The sequence below is a fragment of the Notothenia rossii genome (genome assembly GCF_949606895.1).
Source record: "Notothenia rossii genome assembly, chromosome: 1".
In the NCBI taxonomy this organism is placed as follows: Eukaryota; Metazoa; Chordata; class Actinopteri; order Perciformes; family Nototheniidae; genus Notothenia; species Notothenia rossii.
The window spans coordinates 3714007-3741431 of record NC_136912.1 but is presented as its reverse complement, the minus strand read 5'-3'; the positions used below and the strand labels follow the sequence as shown (position 1 = coordinate 3741431).

The following is a 27425-nucleotide window of genomic DNA, read 5'->3' as shown; positions in this document are numbered from 1 at the left end:
AACGAGCCGTTAAAGGCAGAGAGTGAAATTCAGTGAATACACGTAGTTTACAGAGATGCTGGATGGGAAACCAAAGTGAGTTTGGAAAATTGCACAATATAAATCTATTCTAGTAGACCTCAACAATGGAATTATGATTAGTGGAAATGGCCATGACATGTCTCCTTTAATACAAATACATCGGCATCACTTAAAGCAATATAATTAGATTATACCCAAAACCTCATAGTTTGTTCTTGGATTCAAATATGGCATATTCTCTAGGGGTTGCACAAGGAACCTGTCTTTTCCCCCTCTGTTTTCATTAAATATGCTACCACTATACTGGAGGTTATTTTCAGGATGTTGACTTTCCTATCTATGCTGATGACACACAATTATACATTTCTTTCGAGCAAAACGACAACTACATCACTCAATGAATGAGCAATTTATTTTTCTAAATTGAATATAGATGAGAAAGTATGCGTCATGTGTTCTTGCTGCATGTCTGCTAACATCCCAAAACACATCTGTGACGGCACCAATTTGTCTTTGTTTGAATCCCGATTCAAAACGAACCTGTTCAGAACAGCTTTTGATCTGTAATTAAAGTTGTGATGCAACGTATAGTAAGAAGCTCCCAAAGAACCCCCACAGAAAAGGAGGAAACCTTGGGGAGAGCAATAGAGGAAGGATCCGGCTCCCAGAACAAACATACATTTATAACGTGTTAGACAATATCATGTGTGTTTTAAATACAAATAAATGTCACAATCTTATGGGTGCCACCGAGAAAAGTAGACCCAGCCATGACTCATGATCTAAACATAGCCTTTAATTATGGCAACCAGCAGCAAAGTGAAAAGAGTATTCCACTTTATTCAACCTTTACTCTGTTTTCACATCGCTCGTCAGTTCACAGAGTCTCTTGTGACTCGTCACAAAAGCTTTGCTACCATTAATTACAGAGAGCATCATCAGAGTGTTTATGGGGCCAAGCTGTCGGATGTTTCACGGATCCAGGCAGTGACAGATGGTGGCAGGTTAAAGAGTCCTTCTTTTATAGACTTTCCGTCTGAAAATGTCTGCCATAACACCATGGGTCAGCTTAGGCCAATTCACCCACAGCGCCAAAGACATCCGATTCCTACAAAGTACTATTGCTATCGGCAGGGGCGGACTGGGACTAAAAATCAGCCCGGGAAACTCGACCGGCCAACCGGCACAACTCGGAACCGCTAGTCAATTGTCAAAGAGGGGGGGGGAGGGGTGTGCTAGTGAATTGTCACTTCGGTACCGGCCCACCGGGAAAACTCCCAATGGCCAGTCCGCACCTGGCTATCGGGGCAAAGCCACGCAGCTTCGAGGCTTTGTGCGGTGGTGTTGATATACTTTTATAACACAGCATTTACTAATCAGTGTAAAAGGGCAGCAATTGTTCTAAAGATATGGATCATGCATTAACTGATGATGTACGAGTGCCTTCTCTAAGAATGAAGCCACCTGTTCCAGAAGCTAATGTTATTGCTGATAAGCTGTTCTGTTTCGTACGGCCTTTTTTTAAATCAATGTGTCTTTTCGTCAACCTGGTAACCATTGACCTTTGACCTGCATGTGAAGGGCTTTCCAATAGCTCAAATCGATTTAAACTAATAAACAGATGGTTACCATAACCTTGATTTTGTCTTCTTCTGCTAGAGCGCCTTGGCCCCAGATTAAGACCCATACAATATTATCTGTCTTTTAATTTAGTTTACTTGGAAACACTTGTATACAATCAGTCCCACATGAACATCCTCTGGCTAAAAGCTGTAAAGGTGAAAAGAGAAGGATGGACATACAGTATATAGACTGTCACTTGACTGAAGGTGAGTTCCCAACTGTGTTCTTCTAAACCTTAAGATACCTTGAGTTTAGTCACACTAATACCACACCATAAAGAAATACATTTCCCCCAATTCAGGAAGATTTATTTAAAGTGTACCTATCATGCTATATGTGAATAATATAGTGTAGGACCATACCTATATAAGGCATATTTATACTTTTTATTTTTCAAAATACCAAACAGATCATGCATTTTAGCCATTCCTCATTTCGCTCAATGTAACACTGTCTTTGCATCATGGGCTGATTCTGTGAGAACAGCACCATCTACAGGCCTGGCATATGTACTACAGCGTCTCCAGCGCTTTCCAACGACAATGTCCGTAGCTGTCTCCTCCTGATTGGTGGAGTTGGCCCAATAGCCGTAGCGCCACTTCTGTGACGTCATAGAAGTGTTCAAATCTGGATCAGTCTGTATCAGATCCGTTGCAGCCCCTTTTTAAGAGATTTGGGTATGGAGGAAAATAGAGAGGGTTGTGTTTTCTGACACTTGGTGAGTTCCCTGGAACACATATTCATGTATAAAAGACATACAAAAAAGTGCATTTTGTATGATAGGTCCCCTTTAAGGAAAGAAATGCACAATGCCATAGCAGGAAGTACTTTGCCCTCTATGTTACAAAGCAGAATGTGAAGTTTGGGATGTTGGATGATGTACATGACATAAGTTGCTTATGAAAAATTGCCCCTTGCAGGATTAATAAAGTTGTTGATTGATTGATTGGATAGGTTGCAAATATGACCTCCACACAAAAAAACTGTTTACAGTATTCTATTGTTCATGACCTGACCTTTTCCTCAACTTAACCATACTGACATGTGCAGATCATGTGAAAGGAAATAATACACAATTGCAATGGATGCAAGAAACATTCTCATCTGAAGTGCATTAAGCAAAATCAATCCCTGTCAACATTCTAGTCCGGCAATAAACCTCAAATGTGGATTTGTTGAAAAACGGGCCTTGAAGAAGTTTGTTGTCCTCAAATATAACGCTGAGACGGATTCAGTGATGCAGTTTATTTCCTCTTCAACTGTTCTTTCAATCAGGATCTATAAATGTGAGGAGGAAGAAGATCTAGACACAGATCAAGAGAATAAAATAACAAAGCTGTTTACTTCTGTCCCGGGTATTTCTAGTTTACTTATCTCTAATACTTCAAATAAACATGATCTTTATACTTCTAAAAATTAAATTGGAATAAGATCAAGAGAGACAGGAAGACAGATTACATTAGAAAGAAGAGAAGGAAAAGGTGATTTTATAAGACTCTGAGACAACACAAGATTCCATATTGGAAATAATTAGATATTCATTTATAAATGTCATTTAGTATTTGAAAATATTATGTGGTATAATATTAAACATAGCAAATGGATGAAATTAAAATGATAAACGAGGCAGTTGATGCGTCTCAATTCACATACTTTTCTACTTACATGCTCGCTCAATGCAAAGTATGCTAAAATGAACTATCGAGTACCTGGGTTGTGGACTCATGAAGGTAAACAAGGAGTGTTTGAAGGACCCTTCTCACCCTAAATGACCGCCATCTTGGCTACGTAAAGGAAAGTTTCTCCACCAGCCACAGTTGCTGTTGGACCAATCAAAACAGCACAAATAGTTTTTCACTTTTTAATAAACTTTCCACAATACACGTGTCGAAAAGAAGCTACTGTTAATTGTATTGGGTTCATTGTCTGTAATGATTTACATAAGAACGAAATATCACTATTCAATGGACGAGCTAACGGTGCTAGCTAGGAATCAGACGGCTGATCTAGGGTGTAGTTAAATAAGCTCTACGGAAACATGGCAGCCCCAGAATAAATCTGATAACAATGTTTCCATCAATGGCTTTCAGACTGTTTTGGCAACGTCTTCATCAACAACATTTCCATTGATGGCTTCCGGACTATTGTTATAGATCCACGTCATGACCATTTCTACTGATCATATTTCCATGTTGACGTCTACTAGAATAGATTTATATTGTGCAATGTTCCAAACTCACATTGGTTTCTCACACAGCATCTCTGTATAGTATGTGTATTCACTCGCTCCTGCCTTCCCTCCCGGTGAGCCCAGTGTGCTCTGATTGGTCGCGACTTTGAGGTCCGCAGCTGCTGCAATGACCGGACAGGCTTCCGTGTCGGCACACAAACACTCACAGTCGAAGTAAAAACAATAAGTGTGGCTTGATATTGAGTAAGAAAAAGGTTTCTAACGCTGTGAGAATGGGTCTGCGGAGAGCATTTCTCTATGATCCCAACTTAGTAGCACGAAAAACGTTTACCCATTTAAACAGTCGTGGTAGATACCTTGTTTGTTTTAAAAATCATAAATACACAAACAACAATGAATACTTACAGGTTGTGTACCCGAATCTCCCGCTGGTCCAAACAAAGTAGGAACAGCATCGTTCTTCAGTGCCCTACGCTGTGCATATCCGGCATGAATCGCTGAAAGGTTTGGGAAGCTTTGTTTCGTGAAAGGCTGGCAGAGGGTGCGGCCATAGCTCTGGGCGTGGCTAGTGGGTATCACTACGTAGCGATACCCAGGAAGTAAACAATGGAAAAAGAGAAATGTCCAACGAGGCTTTTTGGGGAGGTCTTTTCTGTGTGAGAGTTTTACTCCCTATGTACTTTGAGGGGTTTTGACTCTGCAGACCGTTTACATGCAGAAAAACCTTCATGACACACAAGGGGACGGGTAATAACTTTGAAAGGATTGCACCGAGAGCTGCGATTCGCTACAGTGAACGATAACGTTGCTAGCTAACATCGATGATCGGGCACATCAGCCGTGTGCAATTTAAGACAACCCTACCTGGTCCTAAGTGTTTAGGGTGTACAACATGGAAACATATTAATTGAGAAACAGCAAGAGACAGCAAAGAGAGGGAGATGAGGAAGTAGGCAGGGAAAATAACAGATGGCGTGAAGGATGAGACAGGTGAAGTGACAGTTCATGAGAACAAAGAGATGTGAGGATAAAAAAGTGAGCCAGAAATTGCTTAATGAGAGAGAGACATTGAGAAGCACATGAGTGATGGCAGAGGGATAGGTGGAGAGAAAGCTGTTCTGTCAGATCTAAAGAGTCTTTATGTGAAAGGTTTGAAGTGCAGCAAAACACATTCCCCCGGGAAAGTCAGAAAACTAAATGGAGGGAATGAGAGCAGTCAGTGAAACAGCATTTAAAGAGTGGCTCTGATTGTCACCCTCTAATCTCTGTCACCCATCTCAATTGCTTCCTGGTCTCTCTCTTTCTGTCACCATCTTCTTCCATCTCAGTCTCTAAAGATTTAAGTTGTATTCCATCTGAAGCCAGCCGAGCGGCTCTGCTCTACAGGGGCATGGAAATTAATTCCAACTCCCATCAGAAAAACAAGCTTTTGATGGTAATCAAGATAAATCCGGGCTGGAGCGGTGCTATCAGCGCAGCATCTTGATTGTTCACTGAGCACTTAGGAGCCAGGAGAGTGTTTGAAAATAGAGATGAGGCGCTCCCAAACTTCTTATCTTGTTTCTGTGAGAGAAGAGGAAGGAAGCATCACCTGTGACGATGGTTGGGGATTACAGGCACTGAATCCTAATGGGACAAATTACACAGACGGGTGACAAGAAGGAATACTGATACATGCTGTAAAAAATCAACAGTTAAGTTTGTTTTCGGTACTGGTTCCCCAATGCAACGAGAAGTACTTTGTTTTGATGGGCTGGTGTGCCATAGAAGTATTATGCACACTAACCGTGTTTGCATACGTTTGTTTAGCTAGACCGAGTAAGACTTAGATATACTTGATACTAGGGCTGCCCCCAAATAGTCGATTAATCATTAGTCGACTAAGTAAGTCTTAATCGAGCAATTTTTCATTAAGATTGAGTTGAGATTATATCAAAAAATCATTACAAAATATATACCGTAATTTTCGGACTATAAGGCGCACCTGAATATAAGCCGCAGCAGCTAAATTGAATGATGTGTACATATATAAGCCGCACTGGACTATAAGCCGCAGGTGTTTTAATGTTTCATTACCATATGTAAGGGTTCGTGCACAGAGGGGATTGTCGGGAAAGAGATGGCTGTTTGAGGAAGCTCCCATTTATTAACATTTCAACAAACAAGTTGCATATTAGCATAACGTATTCAAGTGTTAGCATTTAGTGCAATAGTAGCTACAGAACATGTGCTGTGTAAACTGTACTGTATCACATAGCGTTTCAGACACACACACTTTTCAACTTTCAAACTTAAACGGTGCGCTCCCAGCGCACATACCGGCAGTGATCTACAGCAGTGGTTTTCAACCAGTGGTACGGGGACAAACTGTCTCGCTCTCGTAATGTCTGTCTGTCTTGCTCTCGTTCTGTCTCTCGTACCACTCTCCGTTCCACTTTTACTTTTGCGCGCTACCTGTCTCACTCTTTTCCAGCCTCCAGCTTTTCCTGCTGGAGCCCGCCGCTTAAAGGTGGGGGGCGCGGACCGGCCATAGAGCCCATAGAGTTAAAGGTGGTGGACTGTAACCTGTAACATCCATAGATTTAGGAGGTCCCCTAGTGGCCGTTAGCTGTAACATCCATAGATTTAGGAGGTCCCCTAGTGGCCGTTAGCTGTAAAATCCATAGATTTAGGAGGTCCCCTAGTGGCCGCTAGCTGTAACATCCATAGATTTAGGAGGTCCCCTAGTGGCCGTTAGCTGTAAAATCCATAGATTTAGGAGGTCCCCTAGTGGCCGTTAGCTGTACAAATCCATAGATTAGCCGCACCGTTATATAAGCCGCAGCGTCAAAAAATGGGGAAAAAGGTGCGGCTTATAGTCAGAAAATTACGGTATTCATATTCATAATGTATCATAAACGTGCGACGATTAGTCGACTAATCGCCTTAATTGACGACTATTTTAAAATCTTTAGTCGAGGGCAGCCCTACTTGATACTTGAGTTAATTTTATATTCAGTGTAGTTTGGTTGAGTGCACAAAGTAAAGCGGACCTAATTAAAAACATGTATTTTAAGGTAGAGGGGCGGAGAGGCACTTAACTCTTTCGTATTGGGTAGAATTGTGGTGGTTGTAGGAGCCATTTAGGGGTGTTGTTGTTATGTCAGTTTACTTTATTTATATTTATACTACAATATTATTTTGAACACTTGGTGGCGGGGTTTAGCTGCACCGGGTGTATAAAAGCAGTGACAGGAAATGACGTGGACACAGGAGGAAGAGCATACCGATTCCACCAGCAAGAACAGAACGGCAACAGCCCAGCAGATGCTCACCACAACCTTTGACACAGTGTAATTAAACCTCGGTATGTAAAGCTAAATAAACATCATTCTAAACTGCAGCGAAAGACCGGAAATCCATCTGTTCGTGTCTGCGTCAGGATCACTCTGAAAACCTCCTGTGTAAAGTAAAGGCCAATATATAGGACATTGAAACAGGAAATTGCCATTACAGTGGTTGTAGGAGCCAATGAACTGTGGGTATAAAGGTAGGAACATATGTGTGTTGGTGAGCGGTCCCGCCGGAAGGCCCTTACAGTTTTTGACCACACACACACAAACAAGCAAAAGGTATTGTGTAAACCGTGATATCGTGTGGTGAATGATGGAAAGAAACCATTAAAAAAGGGAAATAAATGGACTGTTTCGAACTGGAAACTTTGTGTGCGTCAATTACACCCACCAAGCGGATCCTCAGAGGCTTAAAGCGTTGACTTAGCCTCTACAGTGGTAATATGCTAACACGGAAATCAAGGTGAGAGAACTGCAACCATGTAACATGATGCAGAATGTGCCATAGATATGTCTGGAGATTCTGGCAGTGATCTTAGTAAACTGACAAAAACATCCGGAACATGTTTGGAGCAAATACTCAGGTTTTGGTCTGAATTATCAACAACAAGTTGATCTACACTTTCTGAAAAGGATGCGCTTCAATGAGACAGCAGAGTTTTATTTCACTTCCTGCAATTGGGTAAAATTCTTATGAGTCGTGGACGGCTTGTTTTGGTAAATATATATATATAAAGTATGATTAGTGCATTCACAGCTACCCAAACAAACTGCAAAAGGCGCTGGAGTTCAATGAGATTATGATATTTATATTATACACAATTTATCTGAAGAAAGTCAGTGTTTTTATGTGAAGCATTAATTAAATTATATGAGTATGAAATGAATATCCACTTCTATTAGCTTCAGGGTTGGGGTTACATTTATAATCGTTATCATTATATCAGCTGTGGCAAAGGCTGCTATTCTTTGTGAGGATAAGTTGCTTTAAGGGTCCCATGTGATGGCCATTTCTACTGATCATAATTCCATTGTTGACGTCTACTAGAATAGATTTATATTGTGCAATTTTCCAAACTCACATTGGTTTCTCAAACAGCATCTCTGTATAGTCTGTGTATTCACTCTCTGTCCTACACGCCTTGTTGGAGCTCCTGTCCCCCCCCACCCCCCTCCCTATGAGCCCACTGTGCTCTGATTGGTCAGCTTGCTCACTCTGTTCTGATGAGTCCACCACCATTCCAGCGGAACATCAGTGATTATGTTTTACAATGGCGTTTGTTAGCAACCAGAAAATGACACCAGTAATGACAAACAGATGAGAATGCTGCGTGGGGTCTGGGCGCCGTGTTGGCGGGACGTTGCGGGGCTCGCTGCTGTGAGGAGGGGACAGTGTGAGCTGGGTTCATTTCCTGCTTGCTGCGTGGGGTCTGCGAGACATCGCGAATGGACGCGGGAAGGGGGGGGGGGGGGGGCTGCAGCGCTCCATCTGCGAGGCTCTACTAAAAAATAATTGCAAGTTTCTTCAGTGAGAATGTCACAAAATGATTTAAAAAGAAAAGCCAAATTCTGGAAAAAAAAGTCAAAATCAAAAAAAATAAGTGACATTTTGAAAAAAAAGTTACATTTAAAAATAAAGACTCAAATGCCGAGGAAAGGGCACATTCTAAGAAAAAAGGCATATTGAGTGTTTGTGACATGGCAGACCGTTTACATGCATAAGCACCTTCATAACACACAAGGGGACGGGTAATAACCGGGAAAGCATGACATGGGCCCTTTAAGGAGAACCAGAAACAGATAATCACACGTAAGCAGCTAAATAAACATTTAAAATGTTGTCTTTACATTAAGACTCAACTATTCCAGGATTCCTACACATAAAGTTCAACACTGGGGTTCATTTGGTTGAAACAAATCGTACGTATATTTAACTAGGCGTCTTTTTAACGGCTTTTGGATGATTATTTAAAATGTTGAAAAATATCCGAACTACATATTGAAATATATTCATATATCCATTGCAATGTAAATACTGTTATATTTTATTAGTTCTCTACCTGTGTTTTTAATTCTTGTTTTTATGCACCACGACATTAAGTCAAATTGCTCGTGTCTTTCGACTTTCAAATCTCTAAATAAATGCTTCCCGGGTTGTAACAGGCACAAGCTTATCTGCTGTCTCTTGCCACTCAAGTCATGGCACAAACAGCTTTTGTCGCTTCATGTGTAGGATTTAGATTGATGAAGTGAACGCGCTGTGTGCCGGTACGGGTCTGTGGAGCACAGCCATTAACACCAGGCCTGTAAACAAAGGTCACATGGACTCACAGGTCACTCAGTTATTGGACAGAGGTTTGTTAACCTGTCATACTGCCTGCGTTGACATTTCAGCAACTCAATCTGATTCCCTTCCTTGTAACTCAGGCTAAGTATTATTGACTTACAAGCTAAGAACACAGGAAGAAGCAGATTCAAATCAGCAGCAGTCAAGATTTCAGTTTACTTTGTTCTTTCAGGCTTTGCAAGAAGAAAGAGAGGATTGTTATCTGATGTCAACATGTCTTTTCTACCCCTCTGCTTCATTGGATAAAAACATGAGCATAATCTGAAGTGCTATCTTAAAAGAGCAGTAAAGGAAAAGCCAATGAGAGTTTGTCTAAACCTAAACCATTTTCAAACCAAATGTTTAAAGTGGTCCTCTTTTGAACAGAAAGTTTTCAATCAGCTTAAAAACTCGTCCCAGCTAAATAAATATGAGCATTCCCCATTAATGTAGGAAATACCAAATGCAATTATCATTTAGCTAATGAGCAGGTCCACTTGAGTTGAGGAAATAGGAAGACAGGTTGTCATTCCTTTCTTTACACTGCCTTCAACTTTGCGAGCTGGTCCACACACTAAGTAAAGCAATAACGTTTTACAGCTTTTGCTCCCTTGTCTTTGTTATTCCAAATAAAGTAAACTGTGATTACATCAATTTTCAAACCAGGGTATCGACATGCATATTGTTCGTAAAGTGGCAGAATGGATTTTCTACGTAAAAAAACCATCTGGGTATTTTTTTCTGAGGAGAAAGTTGGCTCATGACTGATGGGAGTTTAAGGACTTCTAGTCTTAAAAACACATTTCTCCAGCTGGCCTTTTCAGCCGTCTCCTCGGATAACCCCAACGAGGATCGCTGACATTCAATCATCCATCTTCTTCCCTCTGTACAACTGCAGTCCTCCTGCCTTTTCAATCTGTAAAGAAGGCAGAAAACGTACATCATTTTTCAGAATGTGAACATAATGTCTAAAGTCAAACTTTGTTCGCAGTTTTTTGAAGAATGCACAGGAATCCTTTCAGTAGACAGTGTCCCAGTATTCATGTCAAACTCGAGATCAATGTTTTCAGCGCTGACTGTAATCTATTTCAACTCCCACCTCACACACTATCCCTTTCTCTTTTGTCTACAGCTGCTTGCTTTGCTCTTGGCCAGCCCAGGTGTTACCCAATGCTGTGGAACCCTGGTGCGAGTGTGCACAGAGGTAAGCTTTGACACTTTTGTTCATGCATGCAAACTATCTTGGCTTTAGATTCCTTGCTTCTATGGATGCTGTTGAAGCCATTTTCCTTTCATCATTATGGTTTGAATGTTTGGCTTAATAATATTTTTTTTCAGAGTAAACTCTTAACTATTTGTTTTTGTGAGTCACACTACAAGATGTTAATTTAAGTGTTACTCATTTGCTGTCAAATGTGTGCAGTCGGGTGTGACGTGCATTTCTATATTCCTATATATGTCATGACAATGGTACACGGCTGAGTTTGTGAATAGACGGGAAGCGGTGTAGTCTTATTTTGATACGGAGAACTTTTAGTTACTTTAAAACGAGGAAGTTTGTCTTCATGTTTGTATGCCGCCTGGCTCAATGAATATATCTGATGTGATTCAACCCTAAAACCAACTCCGCAAAGTTTGTTTGGAAGCAAAGAAAGGCGCGTCATAACCCACAACCCCCGATAGAGGAAAGTGGCTATTAAATGTAGAAACGGAATAAAATGCCACGACAGATGCACTGGAGCAAAACCTAGCAAAAACTCACTCATGTCATTCTAACTGACAAGCGTAAGAACTACATCTTGTATTCTACATAGAAAGTAACGTTTTTCAGTTATTTCTTTAAACGTACCTGTCCGTTAATGAATACATAAATAGAATGCTATCCCAGCTAGACATGTTTGGTTCCAAAAACATTCTGAGAATGTTACATTCATTGTTCTAGGAATGTTTTCAGCAGGAAGTTTTCTTTTGGTTCCCAGAACGTTCTTCTGAAAGGTCGGATAACGTTCTCTAAGAACATTCTTAAAATGTTTGGTGATAACATTGTGCCCTACTATTCTTAAAATGTTATATCTCTCACAGGCTCCGCCCTCTACTGGACTCTATCCTATCCTCTATGGGTACTACCTTATCATGCAAGCATTCACCTACTGAGATTTCTATGGGCGGGCTGCCTGTCTTCACGGATCTGACTGGCGGGGGGAGAAGAGGGCGAATCCCGCCTCCTCCCTGTATAATGCACAGATCACTACGTTTTCTAATAAGAATGAGTTCATTAACACATGTAAAAAGATTAATCGGAATCAGCTGGTGAGCGTAACATTTGTTTATTAGAAAAGGGGAGCTGGGAGTGGAGGTTGGTTATGGCGGCAGTGGGAAACAGATGTTCCAGGGTGGAGAGGCCTGGCTGGTCTTGAGAGTGTGGCAGGCCTTGGATTCCTCCTGGGATTGAATTGATTTGATTTATTTAAAACAAGGGACAGTGTACATTAATCAACATATTAAAAACATGTAAAAGTAATCAAATTAGCCAAAAGGCTAGTTTATCGATAGTCCCTTTGCCAGATGGTGATAGACATCCTAAAAGCAAAAATAAAAATACCATTACATTGTTATACCATTGTACATATTTACATTAGATGACATCACTGAATACAGATAAGAGCAAGTCATGACAATAAATAAAACATTTACAATACACACACCTACACCCACACATCAGTGCTGACACTGTTGGTTTTCGATGAGCCACTTGTTAACACTGCTTGAATGTGTAGTAGGATGAGGACTCTCTTATTGGTTGTGGTATTGAATTCCATTGATGGGATGCGTGGAATGAAAAGACAGCCTGGCTGAATGCGCTTTTCCTAAATGGGATGGTGCAGTCTCCCCTCGCCGCACCTCTAGTAGCCCTGGTTGAGATGGACTTGAGGCTGATGCAGCCAGCCAGAGGAGGAGGAGCCAACCCACGAGTGATCTTATAAACTAAGCAGATGTTTTTGTAAACTATGAGATGTTCCCAGTTGAACAGATTATACTTTTTAACAATGTGACAATGATGATACCGGAATGGCTTTTTGTCTAGTGTTTTGAGTGCTTGTTTATACAGTGACTCCATTGGTTTTAGAGCTGTAGATTATGCATTAGACCAGCTTATCAGACAGTAGTTGATGTGGGAGAGGACCATTGAGTGAAGGTATAGCTTAGCTGCTGCAGATGATAGGAAGTTTCTAATGTATCTGTAATTTGACAGATTGAACTTTACTTTTTTGCAGACCTTTTTCATATGGGTTTTGAAATTGAGGTTTGTGTCAATATGTACTGTTGGGCAAGTTACTTTTAAAAAGTAACTTGTAATAGTTACTGCTCTCAAAAAAAGAAACAAGTTACTTTATTAGTTACTCAATTATAAAAGTAACTAGTAATAAGTTACTTTACTTTTAAAAATAATAACAATAAAAATACAAGTTTGTGTGTTGTTTTTTCTGACTAGTTCTCTGAAGGCAACAGACTCGACCGTTGCGATTGGCAGCATGTCCTCAACAACATACCTGGCAATCAATCTGTTTAGTTGACTCTGGGTGACATGTGGTGATTTAAAAAAATATTTTTCTGGCTGTTTAGATGGTGTTGCTCCATCTGGGTCACTGCCGGTGGTTGAGACGGTGGGGTCTTTGGCGACAAGTTTTATAGCCCCATGTACATTACTTAGGTGCTTCAGGAGATTGGCATTGCTGTTTTTCGATGTGGACAATGCTTTCTGTCCTGCACACAGTTTACATTTTACCGTAATATTTTTTGCGTCCTTTATCTCCACAAATTGAAAATGCGCTGCTGCTCTCGCTGATACTTGCATCTGCCATCGTGTGTGTGTGTCTGTGCGTGTGTGCGTGTGGGTGTGTGTATGCGTGTGTGTGTGTGTGTGTGTGTATGTGTGTGTGTGTGTGTGTGTGTGTGTGTGTGTGTGTATGTATGTGTATGTGTATGTGTGTGTGTTAGCATTAGCAAGTGTTCGTGTGTGTATTTTCCCCATGAGGCAAGACCCGCCCAGCTCTGTCTCTGATTGGCTTACCCTGAAATGTTACCCCGCGTTAACCAATCATCACTCCGCTCTGGTTACTTTCACTTTTCCATGGTGCTGTGAGAGGACATCGCTGACACACAAACACTAACAGAGGTTTCAGGGACGGGCAGTGAAAGTGGGTCCGTTCTTCTATATGTCTGTCTTTGATGTTCTAAGTGTTATTCGATCCATATGACACTAGAGATATGTGCATACACAACAAAGACACTTGGGGAACAATGTTTTCACCAAACATTTTAAGAATGTTTTTAGAGAACGTTATCCTACCTTTCAGAAGAACATTCTAGGAACCAAAATAAAACTTGCAAACATGCAATATCATGAATTACGTGCTTGTTTTTTTTTTTAAAGGAAAATGTGGTGACATCAGATTTTTTTTAAACATCCTTTTCAAACAAATGCAACAAGTTTGTTTTTTAAAGCGCACTACAAATAAATCTGACGTTGATCATTACCGTGTTAATATTTCGCATCACAGGAACATTTTATAAAAAAAATAATAACCTCCTGAAAACATTATCCAAATGTTGCTTTCAAAATGTTCTTCTTTGGGTATCATGTAACATTGAGGGAATGTTTTATAAAGTACATATTTAATTGAATGTCTTACCCAAACAACGTCCAAAACACATCCTTAGAATGTTGCAGGCAAAACGTTCCACCTTAGTTATGTCTTAGTTAACCTTAAACCTTATAGGAACATTATTTTAAACAATAAACATCCTAAAAAGGTTCTTTGAACATCAGATTAAAACGTTTCTTCAAAACCTTATTGGAACCTGTAGATAATGTTTGCCAAAGTTGTGAGAACGTTCCCCGCTAGCTGGGATGTGTCTCAACAACGCTCTGATTTATATGTAAAGTTTAAAAATATGTTGCTCACACTGGAACTTTGCATTCAAAACAAAGTTGGCGTATCTCTGAATTGGCATACTGCCTGGGTCTGCTTTTAAACCACTGATTGGGAACTCTCCTGAATTCATTTGAGTCAAAGAGCACGCCGTTATTAAAGAAGCATGAGGTCAACTTTTGGCAGCCAGGATTGCAACATCGGCAAAACTGTCTGTGGTCTTATTGAGGCAAATTGGCCTGTAATTGACGTAAACAACACTGTCACAGTTTCTCTCAGAGACAGGCTTTCTAATTGGCCTGAGCTGAGTGAATACTATGCAGGGTCTGATCTAAATATGGGCGCCACGCCAAGTCCGGATCGCTGTCATGGTTGGAGGCCAAATGTCGGATGCCACAAAATATCATATTTAGAAGCTATTTCGGAATTCATAAAACACACATTAAGTAAATCTAAATAAGCAGGGAGTTATTTTTCAGAAAAGTCTACAGCAATTTAGTTTGAAAGTTAAATATTTAACCAGGTGACAAGGTAATCACTAATTCCTGGAATGAATCAACAAACCAATCAAACCCCCACAGATGGAGTGTGTGCTTTGTTCTGTGGGGGAGGAATAATCCCGCGGGTTAAAGCGGGATTTGGGCAGCGAGGTGTGTAATTATCCAAAGCAAATTTGACGATACTAAAGAACATCATCAGCGTTTAGTTTATTGGATGACGGCCACTTTACAACGTCTCCCAAGTCCTAAATATAATAATATCAACAACATGATACTCATCTGAACAGATAGGTCTGCAGAGATCCGTAGATGCAATGATCATTTTGAACAAGAGAATTGTGGGCTTAAGAAAAAATGTATTTCTATCATCTTCAAAGCACATAAAGTATTGTGTTAAACTCTACACTCACATATAAAATATATTATCAAAGATAGCAGCAGCAGTTCAAGTTTATTCAAAACGCTCTGGATAAATGTGGCTAAATACCAATTGTAAGGTCAGTGGTTCAATTTGAAGTGTCCTTAAACCTCATTGTTACAGTAATGTAATATAATGTAACGATGGGTTTAAAAGTAAACATGTTAATTTAAACTTAAGAATGAACAACATGGCTTGGGAGGAAGAAAGAAGTTTTGGTTTTGACTACAAAAATATACAAATCAACAGTTTTTATGAATGAACCTCGGCTAAAAAAAGTTATCGTTTTCTTTGACTAATATATGGCTTAAATTCCAAGACATACTATCAACCAAAACGTAATAAAAAAAGACAAACTGGATAGTTGACACGGGACTAAGACTAGATTAAATTGATAAACACAATAATAACTGAAAGAAATTACACTAGTTCACATTTATATGTATCAGTTTTATACAACTAGTCCATGTTTGGCTCTATGGCAGTGCTTCTCAAAGTGTGGTCCGTGGACCACTGGTGGTCCGTGAGCATCCCCTAATGGTCCGTGAGTATATTGGTAACATTTGAAATTAATTAATTAATTAAAGTTTTCCGCACTCTCGCGCAAATATTTCCGCAATGGAGCGAGCTTAAGTTTCACTTTTGATTGCATGATATAGCCCAGCGCAACACCTTCATCACACATGTTGCCACTTGTTTGTACCATTTTCAGGCGATTTGTAATCTGTTCTAGAAAAACGATGTTTTTTGGGGGGATATTTGTGGAGTTAGGTGGTCCGCGAGTGTTTTTTTATTGGTTAAGTGGTCCTTGGTATGAAAAGGTTTGAGAAACACTGCTCTATGGTCATTGACTGTAGACTGGTGAACAAAAGGCCACTCTGCAGAATATTGGAACTGGATTTGCACCATGTATTGGAAGACATGTGTACCATATGCTGGTGTACTAAGGATACATCCCAACCCAGTCTCACAGCATTTCGTGTAATAGTCACAAAATGAATCTATTGATTTGTGTTCACCAACACAAGTTTCACATTTTTTTCATGTCACACAGAACGATTTTAAAAGCAATGTATTTCTATTGGTTTTATGTTTCGTGCCTGCACCACGTGTTTTTGTCCGGTCGGGTCTTGGAATACCGGAAGCTGTGTGGTTCATAAAAAAACATTTACATATTACTCAATATCTTTCCCGAAGCCTAACCCTATCACTTTTATTTAAAATTGTATAATGTCGGAGTTTGTTTGCCGTCCGCGAGGAAAAGAAATGGGGCTCAGAGTCTCAGAATACTGAAATATGTTATTATTTGGTGCAGGCACGAAACATACTACCAATACAAAGACATTGCTTCTAAAATCGTTCTGTGTCAGAATACTGAAATCTGTATTTTTTTAATCTCTTTTTCCTTCTAATTTCTTATTATTTACATTGCTTTTAAGATCGTTCTGTGTGACACGAACAAAATGGAATCAATAGATTAGTTTCCTGACTATAACACGAAATGGCGTGAGACTGTGTTGCACATCCAGGAACAATGACTGAGTTCCTGCTTTGGCTTTAACAGGATCGTTCCTGTCTCTTACTTCTTTGCAGACTTGTGGATTTTCCTCCTTATCCGCAGTATGTAGCTCAACCATCCATCCGTTCTCTTTCAGCCAATTTACAGCTTTTCTTATCCCCCCTCACTCTTCTCTGTTCAATCCTCTCAAAGCACCTTTCTCCATCGCTGCAGTGATCTCTACGCTACATCCATTTCCCCAATTGTTTTTTGGTCTCCTATGAATTTAAAGGCGTCTTAAGACCATCTCCCACACCTCCATGTCTCCTCCTGTTTTCTGACTTCTTTCGTCTCTTCTATTTCCTATGTTTTCCTTTGTAGTTTTTTCGTTCCCTCCCTACCGTCTTTCCTTCTCCCTCCATAACTTTTGAAATGTAAATGTATCCAACGACTCCTTGGCTAATGAAATGGGGGGACAGTTGCTGAGAAAAAGAGAATGAATATACGGAAAAATAGAAAGCGCTAGGCCAGTTTGAGCTTCTTAAGAAAGTAAAGGAATGTAACAACGCTACTTTTATTAAGCTATGTGTCTACTTTGATCATATTGTGTCCTTTTACTGACTGTACTAGACATGTTAATTCTTCACCAATTGATGGGTAGTTTCCAAACTAAAGTCAGATAAGACTTTGTTTTTGCAGCCTTCCTATAAGTTAATGTTGTCATCGATGTGGCATTAATAGAAAGGCAAGCACTTTAACTTTGCACACTATTTCACCAGATGAGATCAAAAAACAACTCAAATCTGCACACATCTTTTTAAAATATCGACTTCCATCTTTAAAGGTATCACAGGACTTTGATGACTCACTAACAGTGTGTGAAACATCTAGCTCACTATAACAGTATTACAGTATTACAAAGATAAACCTAGTTTTAAGGAATAAAGAATTGAAATTTGAGTTTTAGACAATTGTAGGGATGTCCTTTTCCGACAATCCTCTAATCCAGTGGTTCTCAACTGGTGGGTCGCAACCCAAAAGTGGGTCACGGACCCGTTTCGAGTGGGTCGCGGATGTGTGAGTGAAGATTTTTTTTTTTTCAATTATTAGTTATTATTATTATTATATATATATATTAATTACATTTTGGGGAAAAAGTCAAACTTTTATTTTGAAGGCCCGACTTTCTAACGCTGTGCATGCAGGCGTTCTCAGAGTTTACCGGAATGCATAGTTTGTTAGTATTTCTAAAAATCTTCTTTAGTTCTGTGAAGGGATATAAGCACTGTACTTCGCTTTTATTAATATTGTATGCTGAAAAGCGTATATATTACAGCAGGTTTTTTTGTTGAATAGATTTGAGTGCTTCAAAATGTTGGGTCGCGATGTATTGACCAAGTAAAAAGTGGGTCCCGAGGCCTGACCAGTAGAGAACCACTGCTCTAATCCTCAAATGTCTAACAATAAAATGTCTGGTCCCAGTTTTCTTCATAGAGCCATAAAGTAAAGACTTACAATACTGTACAAGTATTACAGGAATTGAAGTGTAGTAATGCATGAATGCAGGCGGAGGAACAGAGCGAGAGACTGGCAGGTTCTCTGCATTGCAATGCGTTTCAATCTTGGCAAAGTTCCTCGGGCAGCTGACGTGTCCAAAAAAAACGAATAGCCTAAACTTTGTGAAGTAATGTGATAAATATGTCATACCAGATGCAATAGTTGAAAGCTTGCACTCCTGACCCTCTTATTTAAAGGCATAAACAGTTCACCAAATCACATTAACATTCACATTGAACGCCTGGTTTTAATGTAATCAGGACATTTAAAAGCCATTATCAGACGTTGTCACTACCAGTCTAAAGTACTCGCACGTAATTCAGGTGAAAGGGAAACTCATTGGTAATGCTTTAAAATGGAAATAAACAATTTGTTGAGGTTGCAAAATAACTTGGTTATAGGGTTGGGAAAAGTTCATTGTTTGGCACAAGATTAGTACGTTTGTTATGTTGTGTACAGCATTTTTCCAGATGAAAGTTATGTCTTTATATCTCCTCTCAGACCTCCAGCCTACTCAGACCCGGCGCCAGAACAAATCTACAGAGAGGGCATATGATTTTCAAGGGAGGGCACACAACACCGTTATGTGCCGCGGCCCGAGATTTTCTTTTGGGGGTGCTCTGGGGTAGCTTCACGTTTCATAAAGGGTGCTCAAACATTTAGGGTTTACCATGAATGTACCGGTGTTACAGTTGAATTGTTTACTGCAACACTCCCCACGCACACACGGTACATCCGCGACTGTTACAATGAAAGCTCGGTAATCAGCTCACAGCATATAGGTGTAAGCAGGGGTAAAGTGCTGTTTTTTATAAGTGGGGGCTGGACCTAACATCCTCTAGGGGGGTCCGGGGGCATGTTCCCCCTGGCCCTCCCACGGCGCCGGGTCTGAGCCTACTCATTGTATTATTTCAAGTCACGTGGTTTTAGTATCTTTGACATTTTGACTGCGGGGGGCTGGGATTGAACCCACAACCTCCCAAGTAAAGGGAAGTTGTGGTACCTTTTTTTGGAGTGACTTTGGACTTATTATTTTTTCTTTCATTGGGATTATTCAGCCATGTCATGAAGACTGCATTCTAAAGTTGGACATTGCCAGAGAATTACTCCAGTTATAATTTGTGTTTGTACTTTTATTGGAGGTGTTAGTTACATGTGTTTAGGCTAATTAAACTGTCTTTGAGATGCCAGACTGACTCTGTCTAGGTTTTAGTTTTGGGGGAACTTTATTATTTAGAGGACACACTTAATGTATCAGTAGCTCCTGAACTTTTTCAATGGTAACGAGGCTTAAAATATAAGCTGATTGTTACATAACACAGTCGTCACAGTTGCTCATGATTGCTACTATTACAAGACACATCATCCTGTTTTAATCGTATTGGCAATCAAATCATATGAATAGATGATAACGGCTTTAACAACCTTCTAGTAGGTGTAGCATGTTACTTCTAACACATATCTATGATAACCAGTAGGGTTGAAAAATCCCGGGAATGTTCAAAGATGGAAACTTTCCACGGGAATAAACGGGAATTAACTGGGCATTTTCTAAATTGAAGCTTGGCTCTTCATAGGGAACTTAAATATAGTTGGGGAAAGTATATTTTAGCATAATCTTGACAAAAACAAACAGATGCCATTCAAGTACACTTGAATATCCATGCCATAGCACACTGCTTACTGCATGGCTATTGAGACCACACCCCCTACAGGCACAGTGCATCGATCAGAGTGTGATGTTGATGAGGCCCAGGAAGAGCCCGTTGACTGAAAGGGTTCAGCAAACATGCAGAGGATTGCTTGAAGGAAGATGTTCATGTTTAATGGATCTTTTCATTTAACATTTTGAATGGGACTTTGTGGGGATTTTTGGATGGGGGGTGCATTTTTGTCCATGTTGTAATGAGTGGGGTTGGGGGGGGGATGAGTAATATTTAACTCAACATTCCTGTTTTCGTTCTTAAATGAAACAAATAATTGTTCAATAAAATAATTAAAACTTGTTCTGTTCCTCTTCTTAATCTGTTGAAATGTCATGTTTTTTGTCTAATTTTGCTTCAAATATTTCCAAAATTCCCCAGCTTAACTTCCCATGGAAACTTTCCGGAGATGTTCCGCCCCTTTGCAACCCTAATAACGGCCATTCAATCAGGGGATTACATCCGAAACTGGTGTCCATTTTTGTGTTATTTGGGAATAGCGGATATAAATACTGTATGTCCAAATGAGATGGACAGCAACTCCCAGAGCACATATCAAAGAAGGGACAATGTAATAGTCCTTTATGCTGTATAATTGACCGCATGTCATGGAGTGTAATAAGGTATCCGTAGACCTTTCTATGAGACAGCCATGGTACACACATGCAAACTTCTAGATGCAGGCTTCAACATATACTACTCAGTATCACTCCGCGCCACAGACACGATGAGGTTAGGGGAGGATCAGTGGAGGGAGGGGTGGACTCTGAGGAGGAAGAGAGGACTTGCTAACTGTCTGATGCTAGCTCCGGGAATCAAAGCAAATGAGGGGAGGAAGTGAAATGTGACGGGACGGGCTTTTCAAACTTTCAGGCAAATGGAAAAAGGGGATTGAGAGAGATGGGAAAAACTGATGAAAGGGAAGAAATAAGAAGTTTAAATGCTGACGGACTCTGGCCCTCATTAAAACACTGGACAGAGGGTTGACGTTAAACTCTACAAAACATAAAGTATGGCAGTATTATTAAAGCACACAGTTCAAATGCAATGAAACAAAGACAACATATTAATGAGCCTGATCGATTAGTAATTTATTCGCACCTATGTGAAACTTTAAATGGATTGTGGGCAGAGCTTCATGGCAGTCTCTGCAAACTCATAAAGAAATAACAGTCATTTGCCAAAATTCATCTTTAGAAAGGGAATAACTGGCGAAGACATCAGCTGTGAAGATTTATTGGAGAAATACATTTTTAACAACGAAGCTCTACTTTGATTCAATTAATTAAACATCGTCAAATAAAAAGCCAAGTTGTAAAAAATTACTGAACACAAAACGGTTTTAGCCAGTTTTTACATTAAAGCATTGAGTACTTTGCTTCCAATTACTGAATTTGCTCTCCAAGACTATAAAAGCCACTAAAATAAAATCCTCATTAGCTAAATATGATTTAATTTTCTAAATGTCCATTAGAGAGACTGTCCGGGAAGCAGAAGTCACAAATTCAACTGCTGCAAAAGACCATAATATTATTGATGAGCAGATACCGTAAACAAAGGGAGACATTTATGTTTTTTTGTAAGCCAACCTCAGCTCCCTCAATATGGGATACTGCAGAACAATCTAGATATGTGGCAAATTTAAACATTTATGATACTTACACATTTTGTTCAGCAGGATAATCTCCACATATTAACACGACTTAAAAAGTAAAAAGCTAATGTTGGGCTATAAAGGAACTACAGCACGGTCACATGACTTCACGTCACCACCGCTAAGCTAAAGGCGGCTAATGTTGGGCTATAAAGGAACTACAGCACGGTCACATGACTTCATGTCACCACCGCTAAGCAAAAGGAGGCTAGTGTTGGGCTATAAAGGAACTACAGCACGGTCACATGACTTCACGTCACCACCGCTAAGCTAAAGGAGGCTAATGTTGGGCTATAAAGGAACTACAGCACGTTCCCATGACTTCATGTCACCACCGCTAAGCTAAAGGAGGCTAATGTTGGGAGTGATGACGTTTAGTCGTCTCATTTAGACACTTTTTAACAACCGGCATTTTTAAATACAACATTGGGTTATTTACTTTAGAATTTGATGTAGTAAAAGAACAATCAATCAATCAATCAATCAATCAATGTTTATTTATATAGCCCAATATCACAAATGTTACATTTGTCTCAGTGGACTTCACAGTTTGTACAGAATATCAGTATGACAATACGACACCCTCTGTCCTTAGACCCTCTGTCCTTAGACCCTCACATCGTACAAGGAAAAACTTCCAGAGAAACCCCACAGTTTAAAGGGGAACATGGGAGAAACCTCAGGGAGAGCAACAGAGGAGGGCTCCCTCTCCCAGGACGGACAGACGTGCAATAGATGCCGTGTGAAAATTGAAAAGATAATACATTTACAACATAGGTAGACCAAATGTTTGTGTGCATAATAGGAAGATGAATCCACGAGGATATCCATCCAGGACTTATGATCCAGGACCAATCTCTTCAGCTTGTGTTAACTTGACAGTTTTTCAAGCTAACGAAAAAAAAAAAGAGAAAAACCATTGACTTAAAGCAACACAGTCAAATGGCATTTCGTGTTAGTCACGGAATTAATCTATTGATTCGTGTTCACCAACACGATTTGACCATTTGTTTTGTGTCACACAGAACGATTTTAAAAGCAACGTAAATAATAACAAATTCGAAGGAAAAAAAGATTACAAAAAAATACAGATTTCAGTATTCTGACACTGAACAATTTTAGAAGCAATGTGTTCATATTGGTAGTACATTTTGTGACTGCACCAAATAATAACAAATTAGAAGAAGAACAAATACAGATGTCAGTATTCTGAGGCTCTGAGCCATTTCTTTTCCTCGCGGATGACAAAAAAACTCTGACATTATACAATTTAAAATAAAAGTTATAGGGTTAGGCTTAGGGTAAGATATTGAGTAAGAATATGTTTTTATGAACCACACAGCTTCCGGTCTTCCAAGACCCGACCGGACAAAAAGACGTGGTGCAGGCACGAAACACTCCAATGGGAATAAACTTATTTTAAAATCATTCAGTGTGAAACGAAAAAAATGCAAAAATCATGTTGGTGAACACGAATCAATAGATTCAATTAATGTAGTGACTATAACACGAGATGCCGTGAGACTGGGTTGATTAAAGACAAGCGAACAGGAAGTGGTAAAATGCTGACTAATTTTGGGGTTATTTGGACTCATTCCTCTACAAACTCGCACTTAAGTGAGCCCACCTGGATCAAATCGGTATACCAGCTGCTACAACCTGCTGAGGTGTATCAGCTGGAGAAGGAGGGTGAAAAAAGCAGTGAGAGATAGATATTGAGGGGGAGGACGGTCTGTACTGTCCTCCTTCTCATCGTTGGGGAAGATTTATATAGTCCATAGTGTGTAACGTCGAGGAAAGGAGGAGGAAGGGCAGCCGGAGATCAGAGGGAGAAGATGAAGGAGATGCCACGAAAAGAGAGGAGACACAGTGGAGGAAAAGTCCAGAAGGAGCCGAGCCGTGACAGATTTGTGGCTGTGATGAGGCGTGAAGAAGAGGAAGGAGGGGCTGAGCATGACTTATAAGAGATGGAGAACAAACGTGAGGGACACAGAGGGCGAGGCGGAGGGGATAAAGGGATGAAGGGGATTGAGGAGAGTCAAAAGCTGCTGAAAAGTGTTGCAAAGTTATGTAACGCCACCCTCTCCTATCGGGGGGGTTGTTGAAAACGCAGCAAATTGTCCAAATGAACAGTGTGTTAACACCAACCGCTGGGAGGACCTACTTTATTATTTAAGGCTCATGTTGTGCATACGTTTCTTCATGCATCACTTCAGGGAGAACAACACTGCTTGTAGGAAATGTAGAAATTAAGAAACTGGCAACTGGTACAGCAGATAAAACATTTCATCAGATTAAATGTTCGAGTAAAACAATTTATTCCCAATAAACCACAATATGTCTGAGTTCATGCAGAAACAGACATATACTGTACATGGTCAGTTGAATGAAAACTTAAAGGGGACCTATCATGCCAAATGCAAACCTTTCTTTTCTTTTTTTCTCCGCACCCACATCTCTAAAAACGGGGGGAACAACGGAGCTGATCCAGATTGCGTCCGATTTGACGTAATATCTGAGGGCTGGCTTTACACCCACGGCCCTATCAGAAACGTTGCTATCCGAAACGATGCCTGACGTGTTTTGGACGTAATATGGTCTTTGTTTACATTAGCATCGCTAACACTCAGAGCTAACCTGTACTCTAGAGAGTATGTGTAAAGAAGCAGGAAATAAAAAGGTAAACCCTCGAGAGAAAAAGAGTTTGAGCTCCATACTGTTTCATAAATAATCCTTGATGTGGTTTTGAACATGGTGGCGTTTAATCACGGCAGCATGAGCAGGCATAAGCTCCGCCCCCTCTCTTTGTGTTTTGCTTTATACCCAGAATCAGCACTTTAGTAACATGGTTGAAATAGAGGGGTATGAGGCTAGAATGGGTGATCTGTTTAGTATTTTGAGCAAAACACTTCATAGACATGTTTTTTATATATCTGAGACCTATGCTATTTTCTAAAAATAGCATGATAGGTGACCTTTAACACATCAAATCAAGTTATCATGTCCTAGCACAGTGAGGCTGCGGGCCTATTGAAACATAAGAGAGACATTTTCATTATCATAGTGACTGCTGAGAGTAGTTGCAGAAGAAAGCCAGCACCAGGCTTTTTGCCAAATACTCTTTTCTTTGCTTGGGAAGGTTCCTAATGGAGCAAAATGATCAGGAAATATTCAAGTGGCAGACATGATAAGAGTTGTAGATGATAGGAGAGGAGCTTCAATGCTTCCCTGGTTATCTCGGTTTTCTAAGAATATTGCTATCCCACAATTCCTTGCTGCCGCAATTGGGGCATTCGAGGAAAATATGATTGTGACCTACAAACGCAGATCTTGCAGGTTACAGTAAGTACAATAAGCATTTTCCATCTTATGACATTACTTGCCAAATGTGCTTTTATGTTTTAACTCACAACAATATGTTAAACCTGAAGACACACTATGAACTTTATGGTGAAATCATCAAATAGTGTCATGGTTTGGATTTGATGATTTGGGCCTTAGGAAAAGCACGATACAAATCATATGTATTATTATGTTTCTTAAGCTATTTAATCAATCGGATTCTCTCAGTTGTCTTTTCCTGAATTCATGAATTGTCCATCACATAATCTAACCCCATAACATTGTTCAACAAGGGTTAAAGAAAAAGGGTTAGGAAAAGACGGATATGCTCTGAATGAATTGATTACAGCTTGGGTTTCAATAGGCGCTTTCACACAAAGTACTTTTCCCAGGAATAGTTCCACAAACTTTTATTTCCTGGAACTATCTAGTAAATCGCGTTCACACCGGAATAAGTCCCATAGGGAGCCGCTGACGTCACTTCTTCTTCTTCTGCTTCGGGTTTACTGGCAGGCCGCAAACCACTTCACGGCGTTCGCTGCCACCCGAAGTCCCCGGCCGGAAGTGCTGGGAAGACTCCAAGCAGCTTCTACTGAAGCGCCGACGCCTCCTCATCACTCCACTCCTGTTCTCTAGCAGGGACTAAAAAGGGTTCAAAAGGTTCGCAAAAAAAAGTTCCAGTTCCAGATCTTTTTGGTGTGAACGCAAAATCCCAGGAACTATCGGAACTATTCCTGGGAAAAGTACTGAAAGCGCCTATTGGGTCACAAAGCAGCTGTTTTTGAGGCTGGTAATAGCTACATCTTAATACATCAGCAGTTGCTTTGAAATGCAGAATTTAAAGAGATTCTCCCCACCGGTGATAGTGTCTGCCACCTTCCTTGTTATATTATTTTGTCTGTAGTAATATATAAAACCCCTCATTATTCTCCTTATTATTCTAAGTTGATCAAACACGGTTCATTTGTGGTCCGCCCACACAGATGTTTTCACTTCTGGCTAATTACTCCATGATTGACACCCGCCTCACTTTCCTTACAATTACTGCTCTTTTTTACTAATATAGCTATTTCACAGAAGACATACACCCTTTAGTAGGTCAACAAATACATTTGAAAGTGTTGCATTAGGAAAGCACTCATGTGGAGAGAGCACAGATGTCGATAATAAATGAATGACAGCCACATTCATATTTTAGTATCCTGGTTTTGTGCTCACTGTCACACCGTCATGGCCACTTGACTAGAATGGTACCATCGTTAATATTATTGGTACCACCTGTGATTTTTACTAGGACCAGGCAAACAGCCAATAGTGCGTGGTTACTCTCTGATGGCCTTCTGTGGATTGTTAAGTTGGTTAGTTAGACATCTTTTAATGCACTTACGAACGTTGATGGCTTATTTACTTTGGAAACATATAGAAAAGATCCATTGATGGAGGTTATTGGCTGGGTTATAAACCATTGGCCTCCATTAGCAGTTTATCCAGTTCCTTGAATAACAGTTATACAACTCTTTTGTAAAAATGGTTTGCAGTTGGTTAGTAGTGTCACAGATCTTAGTTGAACTTTTAATCACAGAACATATTTCTTCTGAACATGGCATTACCATTTGAATATTAATAGTAGTTTGGAAGTTCACAACAAGTATCTTCCTGATTGAGTGTGGTAATGTGTTATAGTTAATAGAGCTCTGTTGAACAGGCTGTCAGCCGGCTGGCCTCCAACTGGGAGGGGGAATCCAAGATCTGTAAGAAGATCAAATCAAGCATTAGTACTTAAAGATTTTGAAGGTATGAAGGCTCTCTAACTGTAATGATATACTTAAGCAATAGCTCACGACAGGCCGTGGTATATGCTCATTATATCACAGCTAAGGGGCGTGGTTCGGCCCGACGCGAAGGCAGTTTGCTTTTCAGCCCAACGGTATACTGTTTTTCTCAGACGCGGAGGGATACTGACTTGTTGTGAAAAGTAACTTACAATTCTACCCGTGGTATACGCTCAGTATATCACGGCTAAGAACCAATCAGATTGCTTGATTTGACTTGTCCGTTTTATAATTTTGAACATAATACCACCAGTCTTAACAATGCAGCCTAAATGATTAAAAGTTATCATCCATAAAGAAACACAGTTGCATTTTGAATGCTGAAGCTTGGTAACTCTTTTAAAATGGTATCATGAGCCCAATAATCCTAATCAAATGATGCAATCCCCAACAACAAGCACCACTCCACTCCAATTAATCAGGTACCATACCAAATTGCAAATATGCACAAATACAGCTGAGGCAAGTCCAGGAAAAAACAACACATCTGAGCT

At 40.0% G+C, this 27425-nt stretch overlaps 1 protein-coding gene across 3 annotated transcripts in view; it reads left to right on the top strand.

The window, feature by feature from the left end:
* LOC307017619 (protein phosphatase 1 regulatory subunit 29-like) overlaps positions 1 to 27425 on the top strand; it is a 339917-nt gene that overhangs the window by 178193 nt on the left and 134299 nt on the right. For all 3 annotated transcript variants that reach the window (XM_079647257.1, XM_079647255.1, XM_079647256.1), the window contains exon 3: positions 10626 to 10697. The gene's annotated coding sequence lies outside the window, so the exon portion shown is untranslated. The remainder of the gene's footprint in view (positions 1 to 10625; positions 10698 to 27425) is intronic.